Source organism: Lissotriton helveticus, chromosome 9 (assembly GCF_964261635.1).
Source record: "Lissotriton helveticus chromosome 9, aLisHel1.1, whole genome shotgun sequence".
Classification (NCBI taxonomy): domain Eukaryota; kingdom Metazoa; phylum Chordata; class Amphibia; order Caudata; family Salamandridae; genus Lissotriton; species Lissotriton helveticus.
Genome location: NC_136070.1, coordinates 1,252,514,090 through 1,252,530,254, shown reverse-complemented (window position 1 = coordinate 1,252,530,254; position 16,165 = coordinate 1,252,514,090).

The following is a 16,165-nucleotide window of genomic DNA, read 5'->3' as shown; positions in this document are numbered from 1 at the left end:
GGTTCCTCTCCAAGTGTATGCTCCCCATGCACGCATCCCAATAAGTTCAAAGTACGATTTCTAAACAAAAGCATGTGAGAAGTTGGCCTGATGTGCAGTGCTCACTATTCTAGTGATCACTATATATCAGTCCAAACAACCCTTATTGATGATTGGTTGTAAGTCAACCTTATAGACCAGCTATCCTAGTAGCATGGATACGAGCAGTCTAAGGCTAAGACTCTAGAGGGCGTGTTAAGCCAGCTGTTTTACCATCACATTACCCCTTGAACACCCAGTGAAAGGACACCACACACGTGTTATGAAAATAAACAGTGTATTTATTAGAATCACAACAACCCTGTACTCTTTATGAGGACAGGGTGCTAGGCACACAACAAAACTCTTTCGAAAATACTTAAGTTAGCACAGTATATACAAATGCCCGAGGGGCACGAAAAACCATATACTCTCAAAGTGGAATGCGAAATTACTAGCAGGTAAGTACAGTACTAATAGGCTTTGGAATCGCTAGGACTTGACTAGGGAATCGTTAGATTACTTCTAGGAGGCCTAGGGGACTCGGGTGCAGAGTGTGCACTCTCACGCGGGATGCGGGACAAAGTCTATGGTAGCTAGTAACGCTAAAGTTAGTGTTCACGGGCGAACCCGACCTGGTAGGGAGAAAACGACAGTGGATCCTGACCCTTGGATAGTGAGGCTATGCTGGGGCACCGAAATGCCGAAGTTACCTAGCCCAGGGGCTGCAGCTGCATATGTCTCAAAAGACGTCGGGAATCCTCGTTGCCGGACCAGGAGCCTGGAAGAAAGATGCTGGCAGGCGACCAGTGAAGATAGTTCGAGTTGATCCAAGCCTGGATCTGGAAGATGAATGACACCTGAAAGCAGAGGGGACCAAGTTTGTGACTACTAGCCAGTAGTCAGTGGGCACCAGGAGGGCACCGGATGGTAGTCACCTCGACTAGGTGAGTGGGCGACGCTGGCTCTGCAGATCTCACGGACCAGGAGGCGTTGTCGGCGACCAGGATGGAGAGGCGAGCTGTCCCACGATGGATGAAGCTGTCGGCGTCGAAGAACCCAGGATTGGGCAACAAAGCCTTGGCTAATTCAAGCCCACGCGGTGGACTCAAAATGGCGTCTGGAGTGGACCAGGAGGGTCCGGGGTGCTCCTCTTCTGGAAGGGAGCAAGAGCCAGTCTGGAGCAACCAGACTAGCAGCAGTGATGTCGTCGGGCGTCGTTCAGAAGGCCACAAGCCAGCGGGCTAGTAGCCAAACAACGCGGTGAGCAGCAAAAAGCAGAAGGGCCCCACGCCGATCGTGGAGATGCTGGGGGGCTACTCTTCGGTGCTGGAGCTGCTCAGGGTCGGGGCTTCTCGGACCCCAAAGCACTCGCCAGGAAATTACTCGGCGGGCTTGCTGTGCAGAAGTCGTGCAGTCTTGGCAATAGTCGGTCCCTTGAGGTCTCGTCGCACTCACGGTTCTCAGCTTGGCTGTAGAGGTGAGTAGAGGTCGGAGGTGCCAGGGAAGCCGGGTCTTGTCGAGCTGGGCAGTCGGATTCCGGAGGAAGGACTTACAGCAGACCGCAGTGTTCTTGCGATGGTGCCTGCGGATGCAGGGTGACTACTCCTTAGTCACAAGGGAGAATCTTGAAGAAGGAAATCTTGAAGTCCTTTCGCAGAAAGTCGTGTCTTGATTCCAAAGATGATCTAATTTGGAAGGGGGCCTGCTCCTACCTTTATCTGGGAAAAGGGGGCTGGCACGCGACTAGGTCCTGCCCTATGGGTGGGACCAGGAGGGGGGTGGTTACACCCACTTCCTTGGCGGGCTTTTCCCCAGCTCAGGGTCTGGAGTGTCCCTGGAACGGGTTCAAGCCGGCCTATGCATAGTGAGCACCGGGGTGCCACTTGCAGTCACCTTCCTCTGAAGCCCTGCCTACCTAGGATACACAAAATCCTGTCTGGGACGCTGCTGGCACCGCCCCTGGCAGGAAACCCTTTGTCCTTATCTCCTGCTCTGGGAGGACTCCCAGCAGCAGGAGGGCAGACTTGTGTCTCGGTGGCAGCATCCATTTTGTGGAGCTGAGGCTCTGTTTGACTTTAACCGGGGTTAGGGGTTACATACATGTCGTGTCCCTCTAGAAGGGTGGAATGCTAACCCCGTCGCCAGAATTGGCGAGGGGTTAGTATTCCAATTCGTATGACACCTTACTCGACATGTTTTGATAAAGCGATACCAGAGTTGGCATATAACCGCGAGGATTATAATGCACTTAAGAGTATATGGTATGCGATATCATGGAAACGGCTAAGGGATAGATCCCGAAAGCCGCAGACAGGCTCAGCTCATGCCAGAGCACCATCTCACACGATTCCAAGCACTCTGCCTTCAGGATTGTTAAGGCCTGCCATAGGAGTGACTGATAGGAGATCTGTGTGTCCATTTTAGGGTTAGATATAGGTATACTATATCTAAAGCAAAGGGTGAGTACACCACCTTGCCCCAGCTGTCGTGCAGCCAGTTGTGTCAGTTTTGGATGGCCAGCCAGGGGTGGCATAATACATGCTGCAGCCCCTGGTAGGCCCTGGGTACACCTATGCCCTGGGTACCTAAGGTACACTGTACAGGGACTGATAAGGTGACTCAGTATCCAATTTAGATATGTACCTAAGGTACATGGAATCCATTTTACAGAGAGAGCAGTAGGCCCGGGGCCCTGAATAGCAGGGTCCCAGGTCAACTAAGTCAGAAAACCAGCAAAACACCAGGCAAAAAGTTGGGGGCAACCATAATCAGGGATCTACCTTCCTACATAACCCCCCCCCCCCCAAACGAAAGGAGATAAGGCTAGCCTTGCCAGGTAAGCCTATATTGCCTGAGTGGCCATATAAGGAAGTACCAGCACTGGCATGGTTACCCCCTATCTCATGGTCCACTAAGCAATCCCTCACCCTAAGGGTGTCTGAGGGTCTCCACCATAGGGAATCTCTACCTGTGGTGTGTTTTGGCAAAGTAAAAGGCTGGTGCTGAAATGGAGTACTGAAGGGAGGCTCCACTAATTTTGGGCTCAGCTTCCTCCAATCATTTTCCACCATAGAGGCCTTTCTTTCCAGGACTGAGTTGTTTTGGGCTCTCAGGGTCAACCTCTGGCTACCTACAGCTGGAGGTTGGGTCCCTCTGTTTGGCTTACTGGAGGGACAGGTCAGGTCTGGGGCCCTCAGGTCCCAAGTTTGGCTGTGCCCAACAGTGTCCATCTGTGGGAGGTCCCTAACTAATTTTAAGGGGGATCCCTCAGGAGTATGTTTTATTTTCACTTGGCTAGGACTACTAGCTTCAGTGCCCTTAATCTGCTGATTGGGGAATTCTTTTGGACAGGGGGCCCTTTGGGGTCCACCACTGGCCTCCCTGACCTCTACAGCCCTGGGCTGACTGAGGCAGGGTAGAGAGGGGCAGGTTACCTGCTCCAGACTGGGTCCCACCTTGGAAGGGTCCACTGACATCAGGGGTTCTGCCAGGCTAGGCCTGACTACCTCTGTGGCAGTTTCTTCACAAGGGGTCAGATCAGTTCCCTGAGGAGGCTGATCTTTTCCTAAAGTCTGGTGGGAGGGAGATTTCTCTTCCTCCTCAATGCTCTCTGTCTGAGTGGAGTGATCCATAGTTTCAGGCTTCACAACACTATCATCTGTCTGAGTTTGAGCTGTGGCCATCACAACTCTCCCAGCCTTTTCAGGAGGAGGCTCAGTTTGGGTGTGGGCTGTTACCATGACAGCCTTGACAACCTGTTCTGGGAAGGAAGTTGTCTGAGATTGGGTTGTGACTGGCACAACCCTCCTGACCTGTTCAGGGAGGACATCTTGGACTGGGGCTGTGGCTATCACTGCCCCACTAACCTTACCATGGGTGTTTACCATTTTAGAATGGGTTTCTTGCTCAACTTCAGCCCAGGCTGAGAGCTCTAAATCATTCCCCAGTAGGCAATCTACAGGCAAGTTTGGTGACACTGCCACTCTCTTGTGGCCAGTGACACCTCCCCAGCTGAGAATGACCACTGCCATGGGATGATCTCTCTGTACTCCATCAATATTGGTCACCTGGTATGTGGCACCAGGTAAAAGTTGCCTTGAGGGGACTAGACTCTCAGTCACCATAGTGATGCTAGCCCCTGTATCTCTATAGGCCTCAACTTTTATACCATTGATGAGGGGCTCCTGTCTGTACTTGCCCAAAGTGTTGGGACAAGTTGTGAAGTTGGCAAACCCCATGCCAGTCTCACAGACAAGAGTATCTAAGTCAGGGGACCTGGTTAGGCCAGAGTCCCCAGGAACTCCCAAAGTAAATGCGCCCAAATTCTTGGGGGCACTCCCACCACCTGGGGGATTACTACTAGTAGTAACAGGAGGTTTGGGAATGTTACTTGGGGGTATGTTTTCCTTATTGTTATTCTTTGGGCAACTGCTGTCAGTTTTTAAATGACCCACCAGTTTACAGGGATAACAATAAGGTTTCTTCTGGTTATTGGAAGGATTCTGGGACCCACCCCCCTCAGAGGATTTTTGGGGCCCTGATGTGGTTTGATCTGTAGATTTTGTGGTAAATAAATAAATAATACCCTATTTTTGACTAGACTTATAGCATAACAGATAGCTCAATAAATAAGAGTCAAGATTCGAGGTAGTAGGAGTTTGTGCAGGTTTATTACAGCATAAGGACAGGATCAGGACAACCTGCATAGGAACAGAATGACAGGGCCCAGCAGGACAACTGGGGCCCAGCAGGGGAAAAGAGGCCCAGCAGGGGAAAAGAGGCCCAGCAGCTGCTGGGGCTAGGTCTGGGATGAGCGCGCTAACATTCAATAACAAAACACAGGCATATATACATAGCGCGAACACATAGCATTACATTGCAGTAGACGTAGCAGTGGGTGGAGCAGAAGGCGTGACGCGTAGCAGTCGCGAAAGATAACAGTAAAAAGAGGTGTAACTGGGCGTATACACAGACATGTGGTGCAAACGTAACAGAATATGTCATGAATGGGCGGAAACATAGGAGGGGGCTACCTAAGGAGCCGGGACCTCTAACCTAATGGTGCGCGAAAACTAGCAATGACGTGTTACTAGGAGAAGCTGGGGGCTATGAACTCTGTGTTAGGAGCAGAGACTAAAGTCTGGAGGGTCGGAGCGACATGTACCTAAACCCTATCTGGTATCTGGTGTTTAGGGAACATGTTGATATAAACTAGAAGTCATGAGGGGAAAAGCTAACTTGATTCTAAGACTGGACCATGCATTATTCTACATGTAGTGCGTGATGAAGAATACTAAATGACCATTAAATACAGTATTTCTCTAACGTGGAGACGAGAAGGCTAGACAATGACGGAAACTATTGATGCAGTTCAGTAGCTTAGGAATGCAGAGGAGGAGGACTGAACTGATAGCTGGAACTATAACATACTTTTGGCAGACTCAGAGGCAGAGCCAAGCTGCACCGGGCACTGCGAGGCAGGAAGTAAGTGAAAGGTCGAGGATACAGGTGGGGGCTGTATCGCTCCTCTGCGAGGCTTTCAGGAGACAGGAGCTGAATCTGTGGTCCGGGCCCTTTTGAGGCCTGGAAACGGGGACTTTATAATGGAATAACGTGCACACTGGGAAACGTGGCAACATTACTTTACATAGGCCTGATATTCGTAGTATTCACGAGGACTGGAAACTAACATACTAGAGGTGGACACAACTGGAATTGCGTCATTAATCGGACATGGGGAATAACATATGCATATTGGTCATGCACACATAACATATGATGGATGAGGCGTAGGGACACAGAACATGGCAAAATTTACTTTTCCACATTCCCTCCTTGTCACTACGTTTCCATCAGGAAACATCAATATTCATGATACCATCTATCATTTCATACAGTACCATTTGCTCGTCTCGAATTGTCTTGGAACGGGATTTAGAACGGGGCTTGGGACTAGGAATACAAGAGGTAGCACACATGCTGCAAATCGCAGGGCCACATTGTATACAGAGGCAGCAGCTAAATATGATCGCTACTGCAACACCTAGAAAGGACAGGACTCTCCATCCCCATGCGGAAATTATATTCCAGAACCAACCTGACCATGTCCAGGTGCCTGGATCTTGGTGTAACAGATGGGCAATTTCATGGAGTCTGGTTATAGCTGAATAGACAGACGGCGCGTTATTTGGAATGAAAATGCAGCAACTAGATCCGATGACTCTACAGGCCCCGCCCCTATCGGCCAGTATGACGTCAAGGACGAGACGATTTTGCAAAACGACAAATCTCATAGCAGATTGTTCTTCGGTTAGGTTACCTAGAGCAGAGGCAGTCTCATTTACTACAGCTTCAAGGGTTCTTGTTAACCTACGGATCAGTTTACTATTCTGGACAGGTCCTACAAAGAAGAAGAAACCTTTATTGAAATCTGTATACTGTTCTAGAGTAGTTTCAGTATAATCGACAATTGGGGACTCCCTTCTATGTCTAATGTGTACTAGATGTGTGTTTCTGTGATAATCAGATGGGGCTAGGAAAACAGGTGGCAGTAGGAAAGCAATGTAACAGGTTCCCTCCCAATCGAGGGGCAGACGGACATATGCAGTTTGACCACAAATAAAATAAGAATGACGTGAAGCTTTGAAAACAGATTTCCCACTGTCACTATACTTGATAACAGTAGTACATTCACTATGACCTATGTGTACAGAACCATAACTACGGACACATAATTCGCCTTTGACAGGTAGTACTGAAATAGCAGGTAAGTCTGGAGTAGTATCAGACTGAACATTCAGGACCATGAAATTCGACGAATAATTACCTAAATTATATACTTCGTTTTCTAGATCTAAACCTGTTCTGTGGGGGAAACCTTGCTTGTCTGGATAACATGTACTGTTAAGAAAAGACATATCTGTTGAGGATGACGTTAACGTGGACCATGCTCCACATGAACCATTGTGTGAGAATGGATAAGGAAAGAGTGGCAGAACTCCCTTTGATGTCTGGAAAGGGGGGAGTCGACCACACACCCAACAATTAGTGGCATTGCTGGTCTGGTGTGAATAATGTAACATACGGATAAATGTGTTGTTACGCATAGCAAGGCGGTAAGAATATTCGTGAGGAGGCAGATCACTAAACGTGTGCTCTACTGTAGCATTAGTAGACATATTTACATGAGGAACTGGAAAACACAGGAAAAGTGCGTAACTAGTGCAGGAAATCATTATGCTGAGAAATAATATGAAACTCAGAAAAACGATACATTGAAGTGAACTTCGACTGACTCTCTCACTATGGGGGTCTATTTTATACATGTCAGAAACAATCTAACCGTTTCACCTAGGGGAGGACTTATACAATCAAACTGACTGACTTACTTTACTAGACCTTAATTTGAGCTTATACTCCTGTTGCGGAGTTTTCTCTAACAAGGGAGGGGTTGTAATAATGTCTTGTGCGGGACAGTCCTTTAAAATAATGTCTTGGCAATCTTTCGAATCCTGGAAATCCTTGGAAATGTTTTTAGAAATTGGTTTCAATCCTTTGAAAAGTTTAACATGGGACAGGTGGATCCATCCTTTTCTGCCTTCCAACTTGACGGCAGTACGGGTGGTCAAGAGGACCTGACGTGGCTCCTTCCAACGTGGTTCCAGCGGACTTGATCTGTCAAAATTCCGGACCATCACAAGGGAGCCTGGAACGATCTCGTGCGGTGCCACCTCGGTATTGTCTGGAAATGCGGCGGCAACCTGTGAACGACATGAGTTGAGGGCAGACATCAAGGAAGCTAGGTAATCTGTCAGCATATTACATGAAACATCGGTAATACTTCGGGGTCTAGGAGTACCCCACATGTTAGGGGGGCGGCCGAATACGACCTCATACGGGGACAAACCTGATCTGGAATGTGCGACCATGCGCATATAAAACAAAGCGACTGGCAGAGCTACTAACCAGTCCACACCTTTGTCCTTACAGACTTTTGCAATGCGGATTTTCAGAGTCTGATTATGTCTCTCTACGAGACCGGCTGCTTCAGGATGGCGTACACAATGGAACTTCCACTGGTACCCTAACAAAAGGGAAACGTGTTTCATGAGTTCAGATGAGAATGGCTGACCGTTATCAGAATATACGACTCTAGGGAGTCCATATCTAGGGAAAAATTCACGAACCAACTGCTTGGCAGTGGTCGCGGCTGTGTAATCTGGGACTGGATATGCTTCTGTCCACCTGGACAAAGCGCATACAACTACAAGGACATACTTGAAACCTCGACATCGCTCCATTTGAATATAATCCATCTGGAGGACCTCAAAAGGGTGGTCAGGGGGCTGGAAACCACCTTGTTCCACCGGGACACTTTTACCTGGATTAAACTGACAACATATCATACAGGTACGGACTTTCTGCTTGGCTGCAGCTCGTAAATGCTTGTTGAACCAAATGTTCTGGATACTGTCTAACATAGCTTTTTCTCCTAAATGTGCTGGACTATGTGCGGTATTGATAATGACTTGAACCATAGAATCGGGGAGAAACCATGTGGCTCTACCCTTCGTTAACCATCCTTGATCTGTCTGGACCCCTCCTTGTTCAGACCATTTCTTGATTTCATCGGGAGTAGCATGTAACTGGATATCTATGACATCTTGTGTAGGGTCCTTAACTGTCATGCATATAATCGGATCTGAAGTATGTGTCATGTTAACTGGAATGTCTGGAGTCTGTGCTGTAAGCTTGGCTGTGCGGTCTGCTAAATCATTACCTTGGGAAATAATGTCTGTAACTTTCGTATGTGCTTTGCATTTCATGATAGCAATGGATGTCGGTAAATGTATGGCATCTAACAGGGCTTGAATAAGGAGACCATGCTGAATCTTGGTTCCATGAGAAGTCATGAAACCTCTCTCCTGCCAGAGTACTCCGAAGTCGTGTACAACTCCGAATGCGTAACGTGAATCTGTGTAAACATTAACCTTCAGGTTCTTGGCATGTATACAGGCTTGTGTCAGAGCGACTAGCTCTGCTGCTTGAGCGGACAGGGTATCAATACGGTGTGTTTCAATAACTTCAGTGTCAGTAGTCACTGCATATGCGGCGACTAGTTCTCCTGTACTAGTTCTCATACATGAACCATCCACATAAAGTGTCAGGTCGGAATCTGGTAACGGAATGTCTGTCAGGTCTTGTCTTGGCTTAGTCGTAATGTTAACTACTTCCACACAATCATGTGGGTCTGGGTTTGAACTAACTGATGGTAACAGTGTAGCAGGATTCAGGACGTTGCAGCGTCTAATTTCTATGTGTGGCTGGAACAGTGTCAATTCATAACCTGTTAAACGTGCAATTGTCAAGTGCTGTGTCTGTGTTCTGTTTAAAAGAACTTCTACTGAATGTGGAACTTGTACTGTCAGGGAGTGTCCTAAAACTATGGAATCACTTTGTCTGATAGCTAGAGCTGTGGCTGCAACTGACTTGAGGCACGCAGGCAACGCCTGGGCTACTGGATCTAATGTGCTCGAAAAATAAGCACAGGGCTTGTATTGACCTGCTTGATCTTGTGTGAGAACAGACAATGCTGTACCTTCGCGTTCAGTAACGAAAAGTGTAAAAGGCTTACTGTAGTTCGGTGTAGCTAGAACTGGAGCTTGACATAAGGCTTTCTTTAACTCGTTGAAACTAAGTGTATGGTCAGATGTCCAATGGAGGACAGTCGATACGGCTGCCTCCTGTGTCGTTAACTGTATCAGTGGCTTGGCTAGAAATGCATACTGGGGAATCCATTGTCTACAATAAGAAGTAAGGCCGATAAAAGCACGTACCTCCTTCTGGGTTCTGGGCTGGGGGAGACTCGCTATTAACTGGATACGGTCTGGTGTCAACTGCCTACCCCTCTTGGACAGCAAGTGTCCTAAGTATACCACTTGCTGGACACAGAATTGAAGCTTCGAAGGTGACACCTTGTGCCCCATCTCGGCTAGAAAATACAGAACTGTAAGTGATGCTCGCTCACAGGCACATTCAGAACGGGCTGTGATCAGTAGATCATCGACATACTGGAGCAGGGCAGTGTCAGTTGGCATGTGAATATTGTCTAGTTGTCTCTTGAGTGCTTGACTGTAAATACTAGGACTTTCTGTGAAACCTTGAGGAGCGCGTGTAAACATATAGCTCCTTCCATTTAAACAAAATCCGAAAAGAAACTGGCTGTCTGGATGAATTGGAACACTGAAAAATGCATTCTTGAGGTCTATGACAGTGAAGAACATGGCTTCGGAATCAATGGCTGTTAACAGGGAAGAAATATCTGGGACAACTGGGTACTGAGGAATAATACATTTATTGAGCTCTCGTAAATCAATCACTAATCGATATACTGGGGGTGCATTCGGATCAGTACGTTTCATGACTGGAATGATCGGAGAATTACATACATTGGAGTCAGTTTCTACAACTACTCCTTGAGCCATGAGCTCGTCAATAATTTTGGATAAGGCTGCTACAGCCTCGGGTGGCAATCTGTACTGTCTGATTCGGGGTAACACTACACCTGACTTGAGAGTCACACGATGGGGTGTGATTTGCATGTAACCTACATCAGTTGGACCTTGCGCCCATAAGTGCTGCGGAACATTAGACAATCTTGAATCAAAATCTCGTAATACATAGTGACCCTTAAAGTCACGTAGGAACAGACGTATTCCCTCTGGGGAACAGCAAATAACTGCACCTAACTCTTTCAGTGTCTTAATGCCTAACAGATTTTCTGGACATGACTTAGTAAGTAACAGATCAGTAGTACGGGACAATGGACCTACTTCTAGAGTGACTGGCTTTGATATCTCGTTAACGATGGGTTTTCCTGAAAATCCAAGGGAAACATTTCTTGAGCCTGAGAGCGGAGCCCCTGGAACTTCGGCATGACTAATTGTGGTCCTACTTGCCCCTGTATCGATCAAAAACTTTCTGTCTTTCCCTAATACTTGACTGTGAACATAGGGACCTTCTTGATCTACAGGTATCTCGATGAGAGGCAAGCCTACCTCCCTCTCTAGGCTGTTTCATGAATATGACTGGTACTCTGGATACTCGGACTGTGCATACTGGTACATCTGTGACGTAACATGCTGTGTTGCAGCTATAGGCTGCGGTGCGGAAACTGTCTGTTGTGCATTCTGTGACTGAGGAATCTGTGAAACTTGTTCTTGTCTTGGCGGACGTGGTCTTTCTTTAGTCTTACCAGTAGCTATGTTGTGTTTCAGAACTGCACACTCGTTTATAAAATGACCTGGCTGTTTACAATAATTGCAGTTCCCTCTAACGGGAGCTGCAGGATGACTGGCTTGATTGGCTTGATTTGGACCCCTCTTCTGACTGTCTTGAGGAACAGATTGTGCAACTAGCACTTTCATTTTCGTGTCTTTCATACGTTTTCTCTCGTGTTCTTGCTCTTCTCTGATTCTATTCTGGTGGTACTGGAGCATCTGGAGCATCTGGGACGGAGTATTTGCTTGCCAGGTGCTTTCGACTTTTAAAACTCGGTTTTTAATTTGTGGACTTGAATTCTCGACTAATTTGGTGACGAAAAGATGAGGGTATGACTCACTACTTGTCTTGAGACCACTATTAATACTAAAACATTTTTCAAACCTAGAATAAAAATCACTAATATCTTCATCTTGTTTCTGTTTACAGGCTGAGATTGCATCCCAGTCTTCCTTCCTAGTTGTCAATAATCTGGGTAAAACTTGAATCAATAATTCTGGTAATTCTTTACATTTATCTCCAAGACCGGTACCTGGTACTCGTGCCTTGTCTTCAGCTTCTAGAGCTGCCCAATCGATCTTTTTCTCTCCCACCTCCCATTCCTTTTCCTTTAACTTTTCATACACCCCTGCGGGTAACAGGACCTTTAACATTTTAATGATATCTGGGTAAGTGTATTCTCCCATACGGAGCATGTCTTTTAATTCTCTATGGAACCCTGCTGGATCTTTGTCATGACAGGGGATTAATTTCTTCATTTCAAGAAGTTCCATCTTTGAAATCGGAGTGTATACAAACACTCGTTGCATTACGCCACCCGCCCCTTGGACTGGGTGGACTTCTCGTAACGGATTCTGTCTGTCTATGTAGAATGATTTACTTTCTGGGGGTGAGACATGAACAAAATGTGGGTTCAGAAACGTTCTATATTTGTGGCGCTGTTCTAGAATGACACTAATTAAATCGGTACCTAGACCTCTCCATCTATACTGGAGTAACTCGTTCAGGATATCGTGTAACGGACCTGGATCAGAATGTTGACCCTCATACAGAGTGATGAGGTGCTGGATCATATACATTCCCACCAGTCGTTGCTCGGCTGGGGGCAGTTTTAGAAACATTTGTGCCACTATTTCGTCTGGAAAAGTGGTAGAATCAGTAATCCATCGGACTGCTGATCGGGCTAGTTCTTGTTCATGCATGGTACTTAATTCACTGTAACCGACTCGTGATTTCAGAATGTGATCGGTAGCTTGAAATACTTGTTCTAGAGAACCTTGTTCTGGTGCTAGATGAAAAATAGACTTGGGTTCTAGACGTAAATGGCGATCTGGAAATCTGGATTTTCCTACATACGCTATTCTGGCGGGATTCTCGTTCTCTTCCTCTTCAGGATCAGAGATACTTTCTTTCTCGCTTACTTGTGCTGCTTTACGCTGGTCGTGTAACCTTATTATTTCTTTACGAATTTTCTTGTACATACTCTCCATGGCACTGACGGTCTTGTGCTTACCCTCGGCTATATTATCACTCCACCTTGTCAGGATTCTCATTTCGGCGGGATCTTTAGACGGGTAATCTTGTTCTCTTATTAGACAATTGATCAGGAACTTTAATATCATGAGCTGAATCTCGGCTTTCCTTTGAGACATAATCTCTCCAATACTTTCTGGATCCTCCCCTGTACGGATGAAACGATATATTCTGTCTAGATCTTCTTTCATATTCGGTAAGGTGACTAGATACTCGGTCACTCTCCTTACACGTAAGGAATATAAAACCATAGTATATTCGCCTGGAACTGGATCATAGACACATTCGTTAAGGGCTTGCCTGATTTCTGTAACAGACTTATTACTTTTAGGAGTACGCTGTGATGCTTGAGCATGTAATTCGAGTGCCGATAAACGCTTGTGTGGCGGCGGGGTTTGAGGAGTAGCTCCTCCTGCGGCCCCTAAACTGGAGTCGTCTACTGAGGCTCTACGTCCTGGCAGAGTGGGAAATGGAACTGTAGGCTGGACCGGGGGTACCGTAACAGGTACTCCGGTGTCTGGAGGAGCGGGAAGTGCCTGATTTACAGGGACTGGCGGAGCGCGAACAGGATTTGCATATTCGGGGACTGTGTCGTCCAGATAGGACGAAAGAAAAATATCAGCTGCGGTCGGTTTGTGACGTAGCTTAGTCGGAACTAATGGTGGCGGGAAATTACTGGATGCCTCTGGGGTCGCTTTTGGCAAGCCTTCGGCAAGGAGAGGATACATACCCTTAATAAGGGCATGCCTCTGTCTGTCTGACTGTTCGGTTTTGACTTGTTCACCTATCTCGATTAATTCTCTCTCTTGGGCTCGTTCCTGGGATTCTCTACATAACTCTGACTTTCTGACTTCCTTTTCCGTTCTTTTATGCGCTTCTTTACGCCATAACTCGATGGCATCTTTCTGTGACTGTCTGGCTTTCTTTTTCCATAATGCTTCTTCTACTCGCATGATACATTCAGCATCCCATGTACCCGATACGGGCCATCTATACTTTTCTTCTAACTGTTTGGTATACTCTACCCATAAATCTAGATACATTATGGCGCTTATGCCATGTTTCTGATACATAAAATGACCTGGACTGTCCCTAGGCGGGACAGGAACTGCTTCCTCTAACAGACCCTTTCTAGTTTTTAACTGTCGTAATCTTGAAAAGAGCGGCATTGTAAACTTAAATCGGAACACAATACAATACACGAAGAACAATAACAAGTGGGGAAAACAATTCAGGCATACCACGACATTGGAATTACATTAAACAATATCATAACATAACAGTTCGAACAGAATATTACCTGAAAATACTGAAAACAGAAACAGAACAGATTTTCTCGAGAACGGAACAGACTAGAGTTACTGGATGCACTGCTGTAACAGTACGGAACATACCGGTCCCAAAAAGGGACGCATCAGGACCCGTATCCACCTAGGTGAACACTTCGTTTGTGAGTCTGGGCACCACCAACCCACGGACCAGGAGTCAATTTAGATTGGTCCTGTCTAGATACTACCCCAGCAATGGTACTCACCGGGCAGCACGGAACGGAAAGCCTCGGACTGGACTGGACGACGGACGACGAACTTCGGACTTCGGACTTCAGTTACAGGTGGGCCTCCGGATACCTCGGACCTTGGACTCTCGGCTTGGGCTCTGGTCGGGACTCGCCGCGTTCCTCCACCGTCTCGTTTGGATGCTGGACCGCCTCCTCCGTCTCCTCCGTGGGCCTGAGGGATACTTGAGCAGAAATATCTGCCACTGCGCAGAAGAGTTCCGTCACGACTGCAGAGGGTCAGGGGGTCGGCGTGGCTTCACCGACGCGTGGGGAAAGGGCAAGTCCCTGTTCGGGCGCCATTATGTGGTAAATAAATAAATAATACCCTATTTTTGACTAGACTTATAGCATAACAGATAGCTCAATAAATAAGAGTCAAGATTCGAGGTAGTAGGAGTTTGTGCAGGTTTATTACAGCATAAGGACAGGATCAGGACAACCTGCATAGGAACAGAATGACAGGGCCCAGCAGGACAACTGGGGCCCAGCAGGGGAAAAGAGGCCCAGCAGGGGAAAAGAGGCCCAGCAGCTGCTGGGGCTAGGTCTGGGATGAGCGCGCTAACATTCAATAACAAAACACAGGCATATATACATAGCGCGAACACATAGCATTACATTGCAGTAGACGTAGCAATGGGTGGAGCAGAAGGCGTGACGCGTAGCAGTCGCGAAAGATAACAGTAAAAAGAGGTGTAACTGGGCGTATACACAGACATGTGGTGCAAACGTAACAGAATATGTCATGAATGGGCGGAAACATAGGAGGGGGCTACCTAAGGAGCCGGGACCTCTAACCTAATGGTGCGCGAAAACTAGCAATGACGTGTTACTAGGAGAAGCTGGGGGCTATGAACTCTGTGTTAGGAGCAGAGACTAAAGTCTGGAGGGTCGGAGCGACATGTACCTAAACCCTATCTGGTATCTGGTGTTTAGGGAACATGTTGATATAAACTAGAAGTCATGAGGGGAAAAGCTAACTTGATTCTAAGACTGGACCATGCATTATTCTACATGTAGTGCGTGATGAAGAATACTAAATGACCATTAAATACAGTATTTCTCTAACGTGGAGACGAGAAGGCTAGACAATGACGGAAACTATTGATGCAGTTCAGTAGCTTAGGAATGCAGAGGAGGAGGACTGAACTGATAGCTGGAACTATAACATACTTTTGGCAGACTCAGAGGCAGAGCCAAGCTGCACCGGGCACTGCGAGGCAGGAAGTAAGTGAAAGGTCGAGGATACAGGTGGGGGCTGTATCGCTCCTCTGCGAGGCTTTCAGGAGACAGGAGCTGAATCTGTGGTCCGGGCCCTTTTGAGGCCTGGAAACGGGGACTTTATAATGGAATAACGTGCACACTGGGAAACATGGCAAAATTTACTTTTCCACAATTTATTCCCACCCTTCTCTTGAGGCTTGGTTGATTCCTTTTTCTGGTCACCACCTTGGTTCTTGGGCCTAATCCTGGTTCTGACCCATTTGTCTGCCCTCTTACCCAATTCTTCTGGAGAGGTCAGATCAGAGTCTACCAGGTGCTGGTGTCATAACTGGTTCTGACAATTATTTAAGACTTGCTCTCTCATAATAAGATTATATAATCCTGTGAAGTCAGTAACCTTGCTACCCAGTAGCCAGCCTTCCAAAGCCTTAGTGGCACAATCAACAAAGTCAGACCAGTCCTGAGACTGAGTTTTCTGGGTGTCTCTGAACAGCAACCTGTACTGCTCAGTGGTTAAGCCAAACCCATCAACCAGTGCATTTTTCAGGACCT